The sequence below is a fragment of the Rana temporaria genome, chromosome 2 (assembly GCF_905171775.1).
Source record: "Rana temporaria chromosome 2, aRanTem1.1, whole genome shotgun sequence".
NCBI classification, from domain to species: Eukaryota; Metazoa; Chordata; class Amphibia; order Anura; family Ranidae; genus Rana; species Rana temporaria.
Window position 1 is genome coordinate 105948636 of NC_053490.1, and position 19807 is coordinate 105968442.

The following is a 19807-nucleotide window of genomic DNA, read 5'->3' on the forward strand; positions in this document are numbered from 1 at the left end:
GATCTCTTGCTGGACAGAGCTCAAACAGCTCTCTCCTATATGTACCCATTGGAACACTTCCCCTCTATTCCTGTTCTGGTGACAATGCAAAATTTTGGATTTGCCCTCACTTCCAGTCCCAGTGACAGTGGTCACCAGTACAAATACAGAAAGTAAATCCCCATAATGGAAATTCTGGCAGAAATTAAAACCTAACGGGCGATTCTAACCCTTCAAAACACTATTTAAAGCTTACAGAAAAGGTCATGGCTCTAGATATACTTTAAGGGCCAGATTCTTGTAGAATCCGCGGCGGCGTAGCGTAAGCCATTTACACTACGCCGCCGCAAATTACTGGAGCAAGTGCCGTATTCTCCAAGCACTTGCTCCATAATTTGCGGCGGCGTAGTGTAAATGGCCCGTCGTAAGGCCGCGTAATTCAAAGGGGGCGGCTTGCATTTAAATTAGGCGCGCCCCCGCGCCGATCGAACTGCGCATGTCCCGGGCGGAAAAACAGCCCAGTGCGCATGCTCCAGCTCACGACGGAAAACGTCAATGACGCCGACGTGAGCGTCATTGACGTAAAGTCGTATTCGCGGACGACTTAGGTAAACGACGGAAAAAGCCGACGCTAACCCGACGCCATACTTAACATGGCATACGACGGACCTTCGCAAACTTGCCCCTCATATAGCAGGGGCAAGTTTGCGCTTACGGAAACGTCGTAAATACACTGCGTCGTCCGCGCGTACGTTCTGGAATCTCGCGTAAATAGCTAATTTGCATAGACGACGGGGAAAACGACGAGGCGACACCTATCAGCGGGAAAAAAAATTGCATTTAAGATCTGACAGCGTAAGAGCCTTACGCCTGTCAGATCTAAGGGATATCTATGCGTAACTGATTCTAAGAATCAGTTGCATAGATACGATGGCCCAGATTAGGACTTACGACGGCGCAAATGGCGTTGCGCCGTCGTAAGCCCTTTGACAATCTGGGCCTAAATGTCTGAAAACTCTGACCGAGACATCATATACAATTCTCCAACACTATCTTGGTGATGTTGTGTGTTGCCTAATCACATGCTGGGCTGCATATCCACTACATATACAGCTTTGTGGTGGGGGAGGACCTGTACTCTTTAAACTATTCCTGTCTGACATAAGTTGTTCCCTGTAAACTCACTGAGGCTCTATGAGTACAGCATTATCCCCTGAGCACAAATACAGAAACACCCCTGCCTGGCATAACCAGCACCACCCAATTGCCAGTTTCATACCTTCCTCAGACATTACAGTAATGGACCCCATTAGCAGATTCACCTAGCAGGTATTTGTTTTCAGAAGATGTTCCCATCTTGAGGTTAGGAGGAGAAAGTGTCCACACAATGAAATATTTTAAACTCTTAACTGATGCACAGTTAATTTACACATATACTTTCTTCTAGACTTCCCAATAGTGACAGCATATTCCTTAATTGCAAACAGTTAAAGAACAGCAAAGATGAAAGCGGAGTGTCAGGGCTGGACTCTCAGACCTTCCTTCTCTGTGCTCAGGTTGCTCAGTTGACGGTTAATTGCCAGTACTGATCGTTCCACAGTGGCTCACCTTTTGATCATCTCCTGCTCGTCAGTCAAGCCCACAGCCATCCCCTTCTGGCTATTTAAACTGCCTCTTTCATTTCTTCAATGCCTTTGCCTTGGGCAATCTGGAGACTCTCTGCTGTGTTCCTGTTGAAGACTTCCCTGGCTGACATCCCTTCTGGTTCCTGGTCCTGTCTGCTGCCTCTGACTACGCTGATCTCTGGCTTCCTGATTTCCTGGCTTGATCTCACTACCCGATTTGGCTACTGAACCCTGACTATGTTTTGACTATTTGTCACCATTTTTACCATTTTATTAAAAGGTGTGATTTTTATTGCATTTTCTGTCTCGTTTCATGGTTCCTGACACTGAGTCAAGGAATAGTTAATATTTTTGAGGGTTTTCCAAAATCCTACATCCAATGTCAAAGGGATGTGAATAAAGCCCATTAGTCCTGCACCTCTCCTTCCTTCTTCCCCACCAAGAGGAAGCTTCCATGAGCTAGAGCCTCAAAGATTACATTTTTGCATACCTTGATCTTTGCACTGCTTCCCATGATCAACCAACCATATGGAAACTCCTGCCAGACTATATATACAGAGCCCTCTACCCAGAATGCCCCACACTGGCAGGAGCAGGGCTGGTACTCCCTCATTGTCTATGGTACACCCCACTCACTATTCTTGGGACCTCTAGCAGTAACCTAAGCACCTTCACTACCTACTGTCCACTCTAGGGTTAGGGTTTCCAAACCCAGCTATGGTGAAACCTAGTTACCAATTTGGAGAAGTAAACTGGCCACTTCTGTGCCCCTACTATATAGCGTCCTGCTATAGTAAAAAACAAAGTTAATCTCTTCACTCATAGACTGTAATAGCATTACACTGTACATATTACAAGGCATTTGTATTATGGTTACCTACTTCTCATATTAATTATACAAATGCTTATAGAAAAGAATTACCCCCCCCCCCTTTAAAATAATCACATTTTGTTGCTCTGCAGCCTGAAATGAAGATAGACACCGTTTTTGTTTTTTCCAACTGTATTTACTCAGTGCAACTTATAACATCCAAGTAAAGGATATAACACCAACATGTGAGAAAAAAATTAAAATAAATTCAAAAACAGAATGACTGAGTTTGAAAAAGAATCCCCCCTTGTGTCAGTATTTTATTGAACCAACTTGTAATTACCGTATTTATCGGGGTATTGCGCGCTCCGGCGTATAGCGCGCACCCCTAATGTACACCCGAAATTCCTGTAAAAAATTTTTTTTAATACTTACAGTTTTGGTGTCTTGCCCGGCGTCCATATCTGGTCCGGCGTTCGTCCGTGGCCTCGGTGGTGTCCTTCCGGCTTCTCGCGCGCTGTCTCCGAGTCGAATCCCCGCTTCCCGTGCTCAGTTTGAAGCCACCGCCGACATATACCGAGCACAGTACACTCGGGCACGCTCGGCCACGCTCGGCTTCTCGCGCATAAACGTCACAGAGCGTTACCACGAGCCAAGCCGAGTCTGGCCGAATGTACCCGAGTGTACTGCGCTCGGTATATGTCGGTGGAGGCTTCAAACTGAGCGCGGGAAGCAGGTATCGGCGTATATTGCACACCCACGATTTCTCCTTATTTTAAGGGAAAAAGTGTGCGGTATACGCCGATAAATACGGTACAGCCTTTAGTCTGTTGGGATATGTCTCTACTAACTTTGCACATCTGGACTTTGCAATATTTGCCCACTCTTCTTTGCAGAACTGCTTAAGTTTAGTTAAATTTGTTGGTGACCATTTGTGGACTGCCGTCGATTAGTCATTCCACAGATTTTGAATGGGGTTTAAGTCTGGGCTCTGACTAAGCCATGCAAGAACATTCACCCTTTTCTCCTTCAACCACTATTTGGTAATTTTTGCTGTGTGCTTTGGGTCATTGTCATGTTGGAAGGTAAACCTTCTTCCCATTGACAACTTTCTGGCAGAGGGCACCAGATTTTCTATCCTGGCAAGTGCTCCAGTCCCTGCTGCAGATAAACACCCCATAACACAATATTACCACCTCCTTGCTTTACTGTAGGAATGGTGTTATTTGGACAGTGAGCTGTATTGAATTTCCGCCAGACATATGGTTTGGTGTTGAGGCCAAATAATTACATTTTAGTCTCATCTGACCATAACACATTTTTTCCATTTCGCCTCAGAATCTTGGTGAAGTTTGGCAAAGCATGAGTTTTTTGGCAAAGCATGTGGCCTTTCTTGAGTGGCTTTTTTTTTTGCAACCCTTCCAAACAAACCACATTTGTGAAGAATTGGTGATATTGTCACATGCACACAATGACCACTCTTTGTCATAAATTCCTGCAACTGCTTCTTGGTAGACTCTCTGACCAGTTTCTTCCGAGTCATTCTTCCAGTTTGGAGAGACGTCCTGGTCCAGGGAGGGTCTGTGTTGTATCAAATACCTTCCACTTCCTAATGATAGACTTCACTGTGCTTCTAGGCATTGATAACGCCTTTGAATTTTTTTTTATACCCATCTGTCCACAACTTTATCCCTCAGTTCCTTTTACGGTGCCTTGCCACCCATAGTTGGTTGTTTGCTTCAGTTGCACTACTGGGGACTGAAATGCTCCTTTTCATGCTGAACAAATCAAAATGACCACAGCTGATCACAGTTAAAAGTGTGTGCCATTGAGCAGGTGATTAGCTAAACCTGGTTGAGTTTACAAGTCATTTTTAGGAGGGGGGGGTCCTTTTTCCAACTCAGCGATTCTGTTTTTGATTTTTTTCTGACATTTTGGTATTATATTTTTCACTTGGATGTTATAAGTTGCACTGAGTGAATACAGCTGCATAAAACAAAAAAATGTATCTGTCTTCATTTTTGGCAACAAAGCAGCAAAATGTGTGTGTGTGTTTTTTTTTTAAAGGGGGGGATTATTTTCTATATACACTGTACATTTAAGGATTACACTGATGTTACACTACTAGAATGGGTTCATACAATTTAAAACTGCTTTATAAAACTAAATATTCCAAGGAAAAACGCACATTAACCTGTAGTCAGATCTTTATGTGTTATATTTATACACCATGTAGAACTTTTTGTACAAAATTCCTCAGACACTTAACTGACATTTAGTCTCCTGTAATGGAAGGAGGTAAAGCGCCTCATCAAAATGTCTGGAAGAAAAGTGTGGTTTACTCATAGAAACCAGTCATATTCCAGATGTCATTTTTCAGTGCTGGGTATTACTTTTTAGTATCCTTTATATATAAGCACCAGCATATTGCACAGCATCATACATCAAAATAAAGGGCACACATTAGAAATTCCATAGATAGCAGACACAAATACAGGGCATGGGAAAAAGGGCTGCCCAAATAAACTGACAGTCTAAATTTAGGAAATCAAAGGAAGAATGTGACTGCCTGCTGTAGGCTACATGGACTGTTTTCTTTTCATACAATTTTATAATCATAGTCAATGGTGACCTCTTAGAAGGATGTGGCACACAGGTTTGAGAAGACCTATCCAGCAAGTTCCCAGTGTGTTATCATTGTGTGCTTAGTGAACTTACCCATGAAGCTGCTGAACATTTACATGTACATTTTTATGCTAATAAAATTTTTTCCACACTCATAGTTCCATCAGCATTGTTGTCAGTATGTTGTAATCATAAATAAACTTTACAAATATTAAAAAGAAAATTAAAATGTTAGGGCTACATTTGTGATTTTAAATACTTGGATTTTAAGCAGAGTTCCACCCAACTTTTGCTTATATGTCTCCTCCCCCCATCTGGGGTGCCACATTTACCACCTTTTTGGGGGTTAGGGAGGAAGGGGTACCTGTTTTTGACAGGTACCCTTCCCCATTTCCAGAGAGGGTGCCGTGGCGCCGTGCCTCTGAAGTTCGGCCCCCCTCCTTCCTCCGCCACATGGCCATTCAGAAAGCACTTTGCTTCGTGCATGCGCAATAGGGAAAGGCTTCACTGCTGGTTTCCCTTACCAGGATTGGTGGTGGCAGCACCTGACAGCCGTTCTGAAAATCAGCTGGGATGCCGACATCACTGGAACCCTGGACAGGTAAGTGTCCTAATATTAAAAGTCAACAGCTGTAGTATTTGTAGCTGCTGGATTTTAATTGTTTCATGGGGGGGCAGAACATCTGTTTAACTCATTGTTGACATTTGTATAATTTGCAATGTATTGATATCATTGATTTCAGACCCTTGTCAACAAGGACTCCAATCTCTTAATAACCAGAAAATAAATTTGTCAATTTACCCCTGGCCTAAAACTAACAGCAGGGCCAGCAGTTGCATAGACAGTCAGAACAAATCTTGCACTTTCAAGCAGAACTCCAGTAAAAAATACAAAAATAGTAGCCCATTAAAAGATTAAATAAAAATTAACTTTTGCTGCAATACACACATTCAGTTTGGAGCTGTCCCCACAGCACTCCATTTCAACCATTACGTGTCCTTAAAGGGGTTGTAGAGCTTCATGTTTGCATTAAGGTGATAAAACACCTTGCACTCCCGGGTCCCCCAGCCCCCCAGTTTTACTTACCTGAGCCACGAAACTCTGTGGGCGCGATCCCCAATGGTTTCCCCCAGCTTGAGGCAGCTCTTCATTGGAGATTGATAGCAGTGCAGTCATTGGCTCCCGCTGCTGTCAATCAAACCAATGATGCGGCGAGCACAGCCGCAAGCTAACGCCCTTGGGAGAGCGCTTCCCAGAAGGGTGGTTAGATGTTGCGGGGAGGAGCCGAGACAGCTGCAGAGGGACCCCAGAAGACGAGGATCGGGGCCACTCTGTGCAAAATGAGCTGCACAGTGGAGGTAAGTATGGTATGTTTGTTATTTAAAAAATAAAAAAATACCTTTACAACCCCTTTAAGGCAGGTTGAATGACAGTTAACATTTTTCAACCCACTTCCTCCGAGCCTGGGCTGTCATGAACCTGTCCCCAGCCTGTGACTGGACAGTGAAGGAAAAGCAGCACAGCATTTAATTCATCTGTTACTCTCATTTACTCTCCTATCAGCATGTGCCTTATCAGCACATACATCGATTGGCTCTTTGTGTTGCTTCTTCCTTCTGCACTCTGAACTCTGCTGTTTAGGGACTTCAAGAGACTGATCCTAATTCACATTCAGATATTTACACTGCTTGCACTTAAAAATGCATGTAATGATGATTTAATGACATTTATTTGTAATGTTTATATTTGCCCAGAATTCATATTTCAGATTTTTATCCCCAATGACGCTGGTAGGATCTTCCTGCTGTATCACCCTTATCTGGCGATAGAGAATTTACATGTTTGTTGCCTCTATCCCACAATGTAAAATCTGGGGCCTTAGCAACTTATTAGCAACCATGGACATCCCCTTTTATATACAGTATATAATGGTGGAATCTTATAAAGAGAAATACTTACCTTCTGTTGCCAACCCGCAGCAGCTTGTGCTCTCGTCTTCTTCACTCTCACCTTGAAATGTGGATAGGACCTTCATCGTCTTCTGGTCCTGCATTGTATGTGATGATATCAGTGAGAGGGGAAGCAACACTACTAGAGAAGAGAAGTGGCTTTGGGGAGCAGATGTCAATACAAGAACTGTCAGAGAGGAAGCTTGTAAGACCCGAGAGAAAAGGTGGACATACATGTAAAGACAGATTCTTCCATCCATGCTAAACAGCACAGGTGGATCAATCTTTCACTGTGGATATTGTATTTTGACAGCTGGCACCTACTTGTCATATTTTTAAGCTGATCGAAGTCCAGCTTTAAAAAAATGATATGATTGTAGACACACTTAACCTGTAATGAAATCTACCATGATGAGTTAGTGCATTAGGTTATGGCAGTTTGATGTATATAAGACTCTTAACAGTGGCGGTGCGCCCATAGAGGGCGCAGGAGTGCCGCTCCCTCTCTCCTGCACCGCTCTATCACCAATAGATAGATTCATGCATTGCATGATTCTATCTATTATCGCCGCTGCAGCCCCCTATTCAGGTGTCCAGCTCCTTGTCAGGCATCTTAATTACAGCGGCGGGGGTGTTTTTGGAAGCGCCTGATTAGAGCCGTCGGCTCTAATAGATGTCCTGATTAGAGCCGTAGGCTCTATCAGGGCTGTCTTTTCCATTGGGCACGCTGGGAAGTGGCCCGGGGGCCCCACTTGCCTGGGGGGCCCCCATCGGCTGCCCAGCAACCCCAGTAAAAAAAATGGTGGAGAGCAGCGGGTCAGAACTGTAGAACTGTATCGTGTCTACAGTCTCTGAGGAAGAGTCTGAAGAGGAGTCAAGAGTGGGAGCGCCGCCGGGATGGGGGTCACGGGAGAAGTCAGACATGAGGAGACAGTAGGATAAAACCAGAGCAGCCAAGCTGGAGCCATCTGACTGAGCCGTGCATGTTGCACCTGAGAGGAGATCAGTGATAGCGCCGCCAGGCCAGTCTAAGGGGCAGGTGGTTGCTGGTGGGGGGAGTGAATACAAAAATATAAGTGACCCCCCCTTACCTTAGTGTATTTACTCTACGGAAGGTGGTCTCTGGTCACCAGAGTGCCCCACACATCAGAGTTCCTGGTGTTCCCCTTTACATCAGAGTCTGCAGGATTCCCCCTTACAGTGCAAGGACCCTGATGTAAGTGGGAACTCTGATGTAAAGAGAAAGCAGTGAACTCTGATATAAGGTAGTCTCTGGTCACCAGAGTCCCCCTCCACATCAGAGTTCCCCCTTACATCATGATCTGCAGCGTTCCCCTTTACATAAGAGTTCCCTTTCACTGTAAGGGGGAATCCTGCAGACTCTGATGTAAGAGGAAACTCTGAAAAGGCTGGATTATAGTAACCTAACCTTCATGTCAATGAAGAAATGTGTAAAACTGTAATTTTAGGTACTTTTTTTTGCAGTGCCAGTAAAATAAATGTGGTTCTGCCAGTAAATTTCATGATTTTGTCAGTAAATTCTCGTGCACGATTGTGTAGACAGGGCCCCAGTGCACTGTATTGCCCGGGGGCCTATAATTCTCTTAAGATGCCACTGGGCTCTATTAGGCTTCCAAATTGGTAAACAGCGGGCACAATGCTGTGCGTTTGCTGTTTACACAGTGTTGTGTTAGAGAAGCAAATAAATTGCTTCCCTAACACTGACCCGCCTCTCAGTCAATCAGGTGCTCGGGTCTGGTTACCTGTCACCTGATTGGCTGAAGCGAAAGGCGCTGTGATTGGACGCCTAGGCCAAAGAAGAAGACGGGAACAGGACGGGAGAAGACATCGAGGACTCGGAGGAAGTGTAGAGGACAGAGCATGACACGAGACAGGTACGTGCTGGCAGCAATTGATAGGGAAAACTGGCTGCAATTGATGGGGCGCACTGGCGGCAATTGATTGATGGGGCACACTGGCAGCAATTGATGGGGAACACTGGCAGCAATTGATGGGCACACACTGGCAGCAATTGATGGGCACACACTGGCAGCAATTGATGGGCACACTGGCAGCAATTGATGGGCACACACTGGCAGCAATTGATGGGCACACTGGCAGCAATTGATGGGCACACTGGCAGCAATTGATGGGCACACACTGGCAGTAATTAATGGGCACACTGCAAGCAATTGATGGGCACACTGGCAACAATTGATGGTTACAGTAGCTGCGTTTGATGGCACAGTGGCGGCAATTAATGGGTACAGTGGCTGCGTTCCCCCCCCCCCCCCCAAAAAAAAAAAAATTTGAGCACCAGCCGCCACTGACTCCTAAACATTGTGTGAGGTCCAGTCAATTCATATACAGAATCAGATGCATTCCTTAGGGCTGGGGCTTATGAGCTTTTAATGTCATCCTTTTACATTTAAAATCACAGTGCAAGCATTTAGAAACAAAATGGCACTCTTTATTATTGCAGAACACTGTATTTTAAAGAAGAATTCAGCGTGATTTTTTTTCTTTTAGTATGCATATTTTTTTTTTTTTCATTTCAAGGCAATTTTAAAGCTGTAATTACATGAATGTGCATCTATTCTAATGAATGTCTTCTCTTTTTATTTAAATAAAACCCCTAAATATAAAGAAGTTATGCCCACCTAAATATTGCAGCAGTGAATTAAATAAATAAATAAATAAATAAGCATTTACAAATCTCTTAAAAAAGAAGATTGGACACATGCTATAGGCTATATTTTAGAAAATTCTCCAAATATAACATGTTACTGTATTTTATTTTTTGATTGCTGGTCAGTGCATTTCAGTGTTTTATTTGTGCAATAAACCATTGCTCTGGCCAGCCTATTTATTTCAGCAGTGTGACTCTACTCCTTGGATGGTGACTTTTGGGAGTCGCAGAAATATCCTGCAGCACTAATTCTTTTTAACAGTGTGGCAGCACACTCCGTGCGTGTGCATGAAAAGTAGGTAAATAACTCCTGCCATTTCACACTACTGGGCTATAAAGAAATAAATCTTCTTTATTGATGTCATTTGCAATCTGTCCCATAGATGGCAGCATTACTCAGCTCTGGATTTGAACAGCTGTAGTCCAGGCACAACTACAGTGGTAGGTAACACAGTCATATTTATAAGTTTGCTGTTATTGGCACATGCTGACTTTGTTTTGCATCATACTTTAGCCTTTCTTGTAATATATATTTATCTATATGCAAGGAAATACAGTCATTTTTTTTTATTATTAAATACATGTAAACTCTAACCAAATGTAATTTAGTTTGCTAAAACACTGTGGGCCAGATTCAGATACAATGGCGTATCTTTAGTTGGGCGTAGCGTATCCTATTTACGCTACGCCGCCGCAACTTAGACAGGCAAGTGCAGTATTCACAAAGCACTTGCATCCGTAAGTTGCGGCGGCGTAGCGTAAATGGGCCGGTGTAAGCCTGCATAATTCAAAGTAGGCTGGTAGGGGGCGTGTTATATGGAAATGAATCGTGACCCCACGTAAATGACACGCCTAACGAACGGCGCATGCGCGTGCATGCTCGGTATCACGTCGAATTTTCTCCGTAAAATAATGCCAGCTCAATGCTTAGTCGACGTGAACGTAACCTACGCCCATTCATGTACGACTCACGCAAACGACGTAAAATACGACGCTGTTCCAACGTTTCCGAAGTCCATACCTTAACATGACTTACCCCTGCTTTATGAGGGGTAAAGTTACGCTGGTCGTACGCCTTACGTATTTTAATACGCCGGGCGCAAATACGTTCGTGAATCGGTGTATCTAGCTCATTTGCATATTCAACGCGGAAATATACGGAAGCGCCCCTAGCGGCCAGCGTAAATATGCATCCCAAGATACAACGGCGTAGGAGATTTATGCCGCTCGTATCTTGGCAACAGTGAGGCGTATCTGGTTCTATGAAAGATACGACGGCGCACATTCAGACTTACGACGGCGTACGTGGAGATACACCGTCGTAAGTCCTTTGTGAATCTGGGCCTGTGTATGTAAAAAATTGGCAATATAAAAAAAAAAAAAAAGTTTTTTTTTCATCCTTTGTAGCATGTAAGTGCTGCTAATCTCCTGCGGCCGCTTTACAGCCACTCCCATCTACATACATGCACAGGGGCTGACTGACAACTCATGGGGCCCCCGGGCAATAGAAGACTATGGGGCCCCTGGGTTTACAGATGACCACCACGCCAGGAGGCAGTGCAGAGGCGGGGCAGCTAAAATCTCTGGATTTTCACATCAAAAGTATGTTGGTTTCAGACATATCTGGGACAGATCTAAAAAAAACATAGATTTTTACATACTGTCCCTGGTTTTACTGAGCCTGGCAACCCTGATGGGGCCCCCTAGTGACATGGGGCCCTCGGGCAGTGCCCGAGTGACTCAATGGTCAGTCCGCCCCTTTACATGCACTACATTGACAGCTGCTTTGAATGTCTCAGAGCAGGTTTCCTACTGGAAACAGTGAAGCATGTGCATACCTCCGAACAATTAAAAAATCCACTGCGGGACATTCTTTAAATTTTTTATTAAAGTTGTTGAGCGGGGGGGGGGGGGGATGGGGTGCTGCAGGTTGAAGTAGTTGAGCGGGGGCACTGAAGTGTTAGGTGTGACTGTGTGGCAATGGCAAATGGTTTACATAGCTCACGGCATCACGGGTCAGGTAGAGGGCCCCCTAGCAGAATTGTGCTTAGGGCCCCAGAGAGGTCAGGATCGACACTGGCTGGGATCTTGTCTTACATACTAACGGTACACAATTATTGGCCAACAAACATGAACGTAGTGACGTCCTATGAGGAATTTCAGCTCTTAAGGACCACCCTATGGACCCCTTCTGCTAATTTCGTGTCTAGTGGGCATTGATTCCGAGCATGCGTGTTTGTACTTTCAACTTTTGTGTGACGACTTGTGTACTGACCATAAGATAATCAACCGTTGTGCACCCAAAATGTATTAGCATGTCATCCAACATTTGTTTGCAGAAAGCGTACTAATGGTCAGATTTTAAGACAACAGTCTGTCAACAGACAATCCCCTGCCAACAATTGGATCGTGTGCACGAGGCTTAATTGTGTGGGGGTTGCTGTGACTGGATGAAGACAAAGATCGGTGTTCCTGCTTTGCAGAAACACAAGATCTCTATCTTTTTACCTGTGAGAATGGTGATCTGACTTGCTTACTGGACCCGCTAATTGGCATCCCCTGTGTCCAATCAGTGTGTGATTGCGCCTGCGGCCACGCGCGCACACCACATAGTGGCTATTGCACAAAATGACATACAGGCACAATAGAGCCAACCTGCCTCAGTATATAGGCGGTAGGCGGTCAGCAAGTGGTTAAATGAGATCTATAATCACAGCATACACTTTATTTGTAAGATTAAAATCAGCATTGTCATAGCAAGACAAACAAAAGTTATTCTTGACAATCCAATATAAGTTGTGAATTCTGCCTGTCTGCTGGCTATCTCTTTCCACAACTACCTGGATTCCTGCATGCTTCGCATCGTCTCCCCTGCTATTTACTTTTTAATTTCTAAAGACTACATATCCCACAGCACCTTGCTGCATGCAAGCTGCACTTCCTGTACTGACGCCTCATCCTGAAATTCCTCCTCTCAACACCTCTGTAGTTCAGAAGGCAGGCTCTGTGAAATGTGTGACACAGCAGTGCTTACAAGACATAGTGAATTCATGTCACAGAATTCAAGAAAGTAAATGTGTGGGGATCTTCACAAAGTAAGTTTACAAATGTCACAATCGTTCTGATTAATGGGAGGAGGCTAGAAATGCTATCTAGAAATGAATATATGATTTTCAATTGTGATCATAGATATGCTTTAAATGGGTTGTAAAGGTACACGTTTTTTCACCTTAATGCATTCTATGCATTGTGAAAAACATCCGAGGCCCCCCAGCCCCCCCCCTTTACATTGGTTGATTGAAAGCAGTGCAGCCATTGGCTCGCACTGCTGTCAATCACATCCAATGACGTGGCGCACTGGGGGTGGGGCCGAGTGATACAGTGAGCGGCTATAGCCGCCGGCTGTATCACGGGAGCACGCCTGCAAGAACTAACCACCATGCAAGCTCGCATGGTGGTTAGTTCTTGCAGGGGGAGTCGGGACAGTGGCCGAGGGACCCCAGAAGATCAGGTTCGGGGCCACTCTATGCAAAACGAGCTGCACAGTGGAGGTAAGTATGACATGTTTGTTGTTTTTTTTTTTACCTTTACCTTTACAACCACTTTAAGCTGCAAATACATAGATTTTATTCAGCCTGCAGCCCACACTATACAGCACAGATGGACAAATCTCCTGCTGTGAATATGGTATTCTAAGTCAGCATAGGCAGCTGTCTGAACACATGAACAGTGGCTGCATCTGATTCGATGCAGGTGTTTTTCGGGCTAAAATTTTCCATTTGACTACTTCAATAATTCAAAAGGATGTCAGGTGGTATGGTGGCAACAGGAACACTCACACAGTGAATTTTTCCAGGAACTTGCCTAAATTCACATTGGCTCCCACTGCTGTCTGTCAAATCCTGTGACAAGGGAGTAGGGGGTGGGGTAAGGGGTGGGGCTGAGCTGCACTGTCTGTGTCTACGAACACAGGCAGCACGGCTCAGGAAATCGAGCTTGCAGGTGTGCCCTAATAGAGAAGCAGCTTGTTATGGGGGCACACTCAGAAGAGGATGAGCCAGGAGCGCCAGTGGTATACCCGAGAACAGGAGGTTCAGGTCCACTCTGTGCAATTCCATTGCACGGAGAAGGTAAGTATAACATGATTGTTATTTAACCACTTGACCTTCGGAAGATTTACCCGCTTCATGATCATGCCATTTTTTGCACCGTCGTGTGACACTGTACCCAAATAAAATTTATGTCCTTTTTTTCCCCACAAATAGAGCTTTCTTTTAGTGGTATTTGATTTATGTGTTCTTTATTTTTTGTGCTAGAAATCAAAAATAAGACCAACAATTTAAAAAAAAACATTTTTTCACTTTCTGCTATAAAACATATCTAAGAAAAAATAAATAAAACTGTCTTCATAAATTTAGGCCAATATGTTTTCTGCTACATATTTCAGCTAAAGAAAATCACAATAAGTGTATATTGATTGGTTTGTGCAAAAGTTATTGCGTCTACAAAATAGGGGATTTTTTTTCCAGTAATGGCTGTGATCAACGACTTATAGTAGGACTGCAATATTGCAGCAGTGAACTTGGACATTAACCGACACTTTTGACACTTTTTGGCGAACAATGACATTATTATAGTTAGGGTTGTCCCGGTACCGATATTAGTATCGGTATCGGGACCGATACTGAGCATTTGCGCGAGTACTTGTACTCGCTCAAATGCTCCCGATGCTTCACCGATACTTTTTTTTCCCGGAGAGCGGGTGGAGAGGGGGCGGAAAGAGCTGCTGCCGCTGTCTAGTCCCCAAAGAGAAAGCCAAGTCCCCCACCGCCTTCTAGTTGATCAGCGCAGGGAACATTACAGCTTTCATTTGAATAGCTGTGTGTTCCCCACCACGCCTCATCATATATAGCCCCTCCCCCTTGTCCGGGCAATTTAATAGACAGATCAACACTACCCAGAATATAAGAGTATAAAAAAATCAATGTTTGGTGATGCGCTCCTGATAAGTAAGTGCTAGCAAAGTCACACTGACATAAATATTGAATATGTTCAACATTAATGACTAAATTGCGGAAAGTCAAAAAATGAATATAAATAAACTGAACTGATTAAACCAATAGACAGTCCATATGGTGAAATAAAGTGCAAATGATGGAGCTGTAAACAATTCTTATAGAATAAATAAATAAATAAACTGAACTGATTAATAAAAGTCCATATAGGGAGATAAAGTGCAACAAGTCCTAATAATGGAGCAGTAAACAATTCCTACATAGGACATAAAGTGCAAGTGTGAAAATAAGGTGCTGTGTAGCTACGCTACGCTAACCTCACCATGGGTTTATGGGAAGCCCACTATATTGATAAAAACAATCCATTTGCAGCAAATATGGTGTTCTATGGCCGTTACATAGACGATGTCATCATGATATGGGATGGGCCTATTACTAGTATTATTGATTTTGTGGCCTTCTGCAATGATAATTCCTTTGGCCTTAGTTTCACCTCAGTAAGTGACCCGGACTCATTATGTTTCTTAGATTTAGAGCTTTTCCATAACAATGAGATTATCAGTGCTAAGAACTTTACTAAACCCACAGCAGTCAACTCTTATCTCCACTATTCTAGTTGTCACCATCCTAGATGGATTAATAATGTTCCAAAGAGTCAGTTTAATCGACTCAAAAGAAACTGTACCAGACCTGAAGATTACAATTCATTGAGTATTAATCTCAAAGATAAGTTCATCTCTAAGTGATATCCCCCTAATCTTGTCCAAAATGCTTGTGATTTGTATGGGCGTGACCCCCCCACCTCCACCCCAAAAAAACACTACAGCACCTATCACTCGTTTTATTACCCAATTTCATGCCAAACACAAAAAAATGGAGAAGATTTTTGAAAAACACTGATCTATTTTAACTCAGGACCCTCATCTATCTTCTTCCATTACCCCTTCACCCAAATTTGCTTACCGTAGGGCACCCAATATTAAAGGCAAGATTGCGCCTAGTAAAACTAAACCTTCAGACAACTCCAAATTAGTAAGACTCAAACAACTTACCCTTATCCCCTTGGTTGGGATGTATCAGTGTAGAAAATCAAAATGTCTAGCTTGTGTCAATGTCCCGCATGGTAAGAAGAACTGTATAGCTAATAATAAGACATACACACTGAATTCGTTCTACAATTGCTCGACTACTTATGTCATCTACTGTATCTCCTGTCCTTGCGGCCTGTTATATATCGGCCGTACCATTAGACCCCTTCGCACGAGATTTGGCGAACATAGGCGGGCTGTTCAAGGAGCAAATCCCAAATACAGTGTAGCACGCCATTTCGCTTCCCACCATCATTGTGATACATCTCTACTGCAAGTTTGGGTTATTGAAGCTATACCTGAAACCCCCACAGCAGTAGAGAGATTCCAGCGTTTGTGTCAACAAGAAACTTATTGGATCTATTCCCTTAACACTATGTCGCCGCATGGCTTGAATGAAGAAATTGACACTAACAACATTATTTGAAGTCTTCTTGCGTTTTTAAGATACTTATTGTACATATTTCGGATATTCACTATGCACATATATTAACAGTGATTTTGTGCCTTATGACTTTTTTTTTTTTCTATTGTTGCTGTTTGATATAATAGGAGTAGAGAGTAGAGAGCATACATATATGTCTGTATATGTATGTGCTTGCGTATGCGTGAGCAATATCACTATTACCATCATTTGATTATTCCCATATAGGATACACTGTCATTTTACATATATATATATATTTTTTCTAAATAGTTTTTTGGACAATGTATATATATATATATATTTTAACAACATTTTTTTTTAAATACTTTTAAAATATATTTTGAAATATTTTTAAAATGATTCTACTCGTTTTTATACATATTACATACTAATGTTATACATGTATCTTAAATATGCTAATTTTTCTCATTTTTAATATATCGTTTCTATGTGTGTTTAAAATGTCCCAAGATGCCCGGGTTATATATTAATTTTGTTTTCTTATTGCATTATATATTGCGCTAGCTCAGTGTCCATATGTTAGCTATTTCTGTCTAATTCATTTCGTGTCTGATATTGACGTTTGCCGCCAGCCTATCACAGCAGTTCCTCTCCTTCTTAATACGTCTGTCCTCTGTGGACAGCATGGATCTGAAGAAACAGCTGACGCTGTGAAACGCGTAATCCCATTGGCTGGCCTGGACTCCCACGTCACTTCCGGTGCGACGGCGGAACGCTGCGCTCCACGGTGAAGCGCACGCCGAATCTCCGTGGCCTTTCTGGTGTTCCTATCCCCGGACATTGAATACCATCAGTCTGCTGCTGCCCGTGATTTGGACACCCGTTAGTTGAGACCACCGAATGACTCCAGGCACGCATCTGACCACCGATTACCTGCACCCCTCCATTCCGGTTTTGTGTCCGCTATCTACTTCCTTTTGTGAGTAGGCACTGCACATGTATATTTATTTTATTTATATTCTTCATTAAATTTGGGCTTATTGCACTTAGATTGGCGCATCTTGTCCCTTTTTCTTTGAATACTTCAGTGAATGAAATCTTCGGTGTGTGTTACACCCGTAGGTGTACTACCTTCTTACCTTACTGTTGTAAGGTAATCAGCGTGTCAGAGTGCAAGGGCTAGATGATCGCTCAAAGAGAAGGGTCCTATCCATGTTCCTTTCCAGGGGGTTCCAGTGCCTCTATAGCCTGATACCTGCTTCCTCTAATATCACATCTCCTGGGGTAATGTCAATCAGTGCGGATCCGCTCAGGTAAATAGACCGGGCATGTGTAGGAAAATTTAGAAAGGAAGGGACCTCTATAATGTAGTAGGTAAGGGCTATTTATTTGTAATCACAGTAAAACAACATAGAGGTACTCAAATTTTTGCTTACAAACGGTTTATTGAAAAAATAAGTCTCAATACAATTTAAGCATACATTGGTAAGAAATATACATATAAAGAAGGGAGCAGTATACATCATTTTAAAGAGGAACTCAAATTTAGCATAATAAAAGCATGCACATAGTAAAACAAGTGCAGAGCTTGCGGCCTGACGTCGATTCCAGGTTCAGTCTATCCAACGCATGTCGTCACATGTCACGTTTTATCCTGTATGCATAGATCCTCCCCTCCCTGCAATATCTATCTGGGGAAAGGCAGCTAACACAGGCAATAGCCAACCTGCACATGCTCAGTTATGTATTTTATGCTAGAGAGAACAGTTTCTTATGCCGCGTACACACCATCACTTTATGTGATAAAAAAAACGACGTTTTGAAAAACGTCAATTAAAATGACCCTGTGTGGGGGAAAACGTTGTTTTATGTCTTGTGAAAAACGACAAAAAAAAATTGAAGCATGCTTCAATTTTTTGTGTCGTTTTTCAAAACGTCGTTTTTTGTGTCAATTAAAATGATAGTGTGTGGGCAAAACGACGTTTAAAACAACGTTTTTAAACCCGTGCATGCTCAGAAGCAAGTTATGAAGCTAGCTTCAATGGAAAAGAGTGCTGAACGTAACCGCGCTTTGCTAGAGCATTTTGAAAAAACGATGGTGTGTAGGCAACGTCGTTTTTGAAAATGAAGTTTCAAAAACGTTGTTTTATTTCATGATTTAAAACTTCGTTTTTTTTCATCACATAAAGTGATGGTGTGTACGCGGCATTATTCTTAGAGATAGCCAGGTCACATGATATTGACATCACACATGTGGGCGTGTATACAGGCTGCAGTGATAATATCCACCTTCCTGAACTTTCAGCACTGAAGAAACTGTGCAGTTTATGATGTAACTGTGTTATACAGATCATCCAAAATGGTATACAGTGGCAATATTTTAATGTTAAAAAGAAGATTTATAAGCTGTGGGCACTGTGGTGGTGGGGAGGGCGGCGCATGAACTATTTTCATATTACTGTTAGATATGAGCCGAACACCCCCCGGTTTGGTTAGCACCAGAACATGCAAACAGACAAAAAAAGAATTTGTTCGAACATGTGAACACCATTAAAGTCTATGGGACACGAACATGAAAAATCAAATCGGAATCTGGAAGCCCCCAGATCCCCCCCCCCCTATGTGAATGGGTATAGGGTACATTGTACCCCTATCCATTTACCAAAAAGTGACAAAAATGTGAAAACGACAGGAGACAGTTTTTGACAATTCCTTTATTTAAAAAAAGTGTCCTGCGATGTATGGCTCTCTCAGCAGAGTGCTCTGTGATTGGCCAAAGCATGCAGGTCAGGTGCATGATTTGGCCAATCATCAGACATCAGACAGCAATGCACTGCGATCTCGCAGTGCATTATGGGGCATTCTGCGAGGTGCTCAAATTTCCTGTGAACGCCCCATATGTTCAGTTCGTTTTAGAGTAAACAAATACCCAATGTGCGAGGCAAACTTACGTTCGAATCGAAACCGCAGGCTCATCCTTAATTGCTGGGTTTAGTAACATTTTAACATCGCTTCTCGGCCTTTTGGCTAAGATCAAGTGTAGTATCTGTTCTTATCAGTTGCCAATAGGTGGTGCTAAGCTGACTGTCCCCGGTACCCTGTGGCAGGGGGAAAGGGATGGCAGTCGGCGGACGCTAAGCCTGTTGGCGTGGAGGTGGAAGCCTTCTGATTGGGACAGAGAGGCATGAGGTCGAAGCCAAGAGGCCGGGTCCCTGGCCGTTGGCCTGGATTTGGTGGTATCTGCCCCAGTCAGTTGTTCTGGAGGGAACCCTTGCTTCTCCTTTAACCGGGAAGGAGCGGGTAGTACTTCCAGAATGTGATTAGGTGGGAGAGATAGGGGTTGTGGGTAGAGCCTGCTTAGGTGGGTTCTCCCCGACCTCTTCTCCCACCTTCCTGGCTGGGAAGGGTGCTGCCGGTCCGGACCGGGGGCTAGGGACCGTTGAAAAGCCTGTGGAGATTGTGCCCCTGGAGTGGCAGTCCAGGGGTGCCATACATTGCACGAGTGTTTGAGGGGCACTCATCGTGTGGCACCTTCAGGTCACTGATCTCCACAACACACTTTTCACACCTGCCTCTAGGGCCGGGCCTTTTGGCTAGGACCAGAGGAATTTTTGTTTCCTGGCCGGAGGGCCGGCCA

The 19807-nt window shown here is 43.5% G+C and overlaps 1 pseudogene; it reads left to right on the forward strand.

Moving 5' to 3' along the window:
* The first annotated feature begins 19177 nt into the window (after positions 1–19177).
* Positions 19178–19308, forward strand: LOC120929934 (annotated as a pseudogene).
* The last annotated feature ends 499 nt before the right edge of the window (positions 19309–19807 follow it).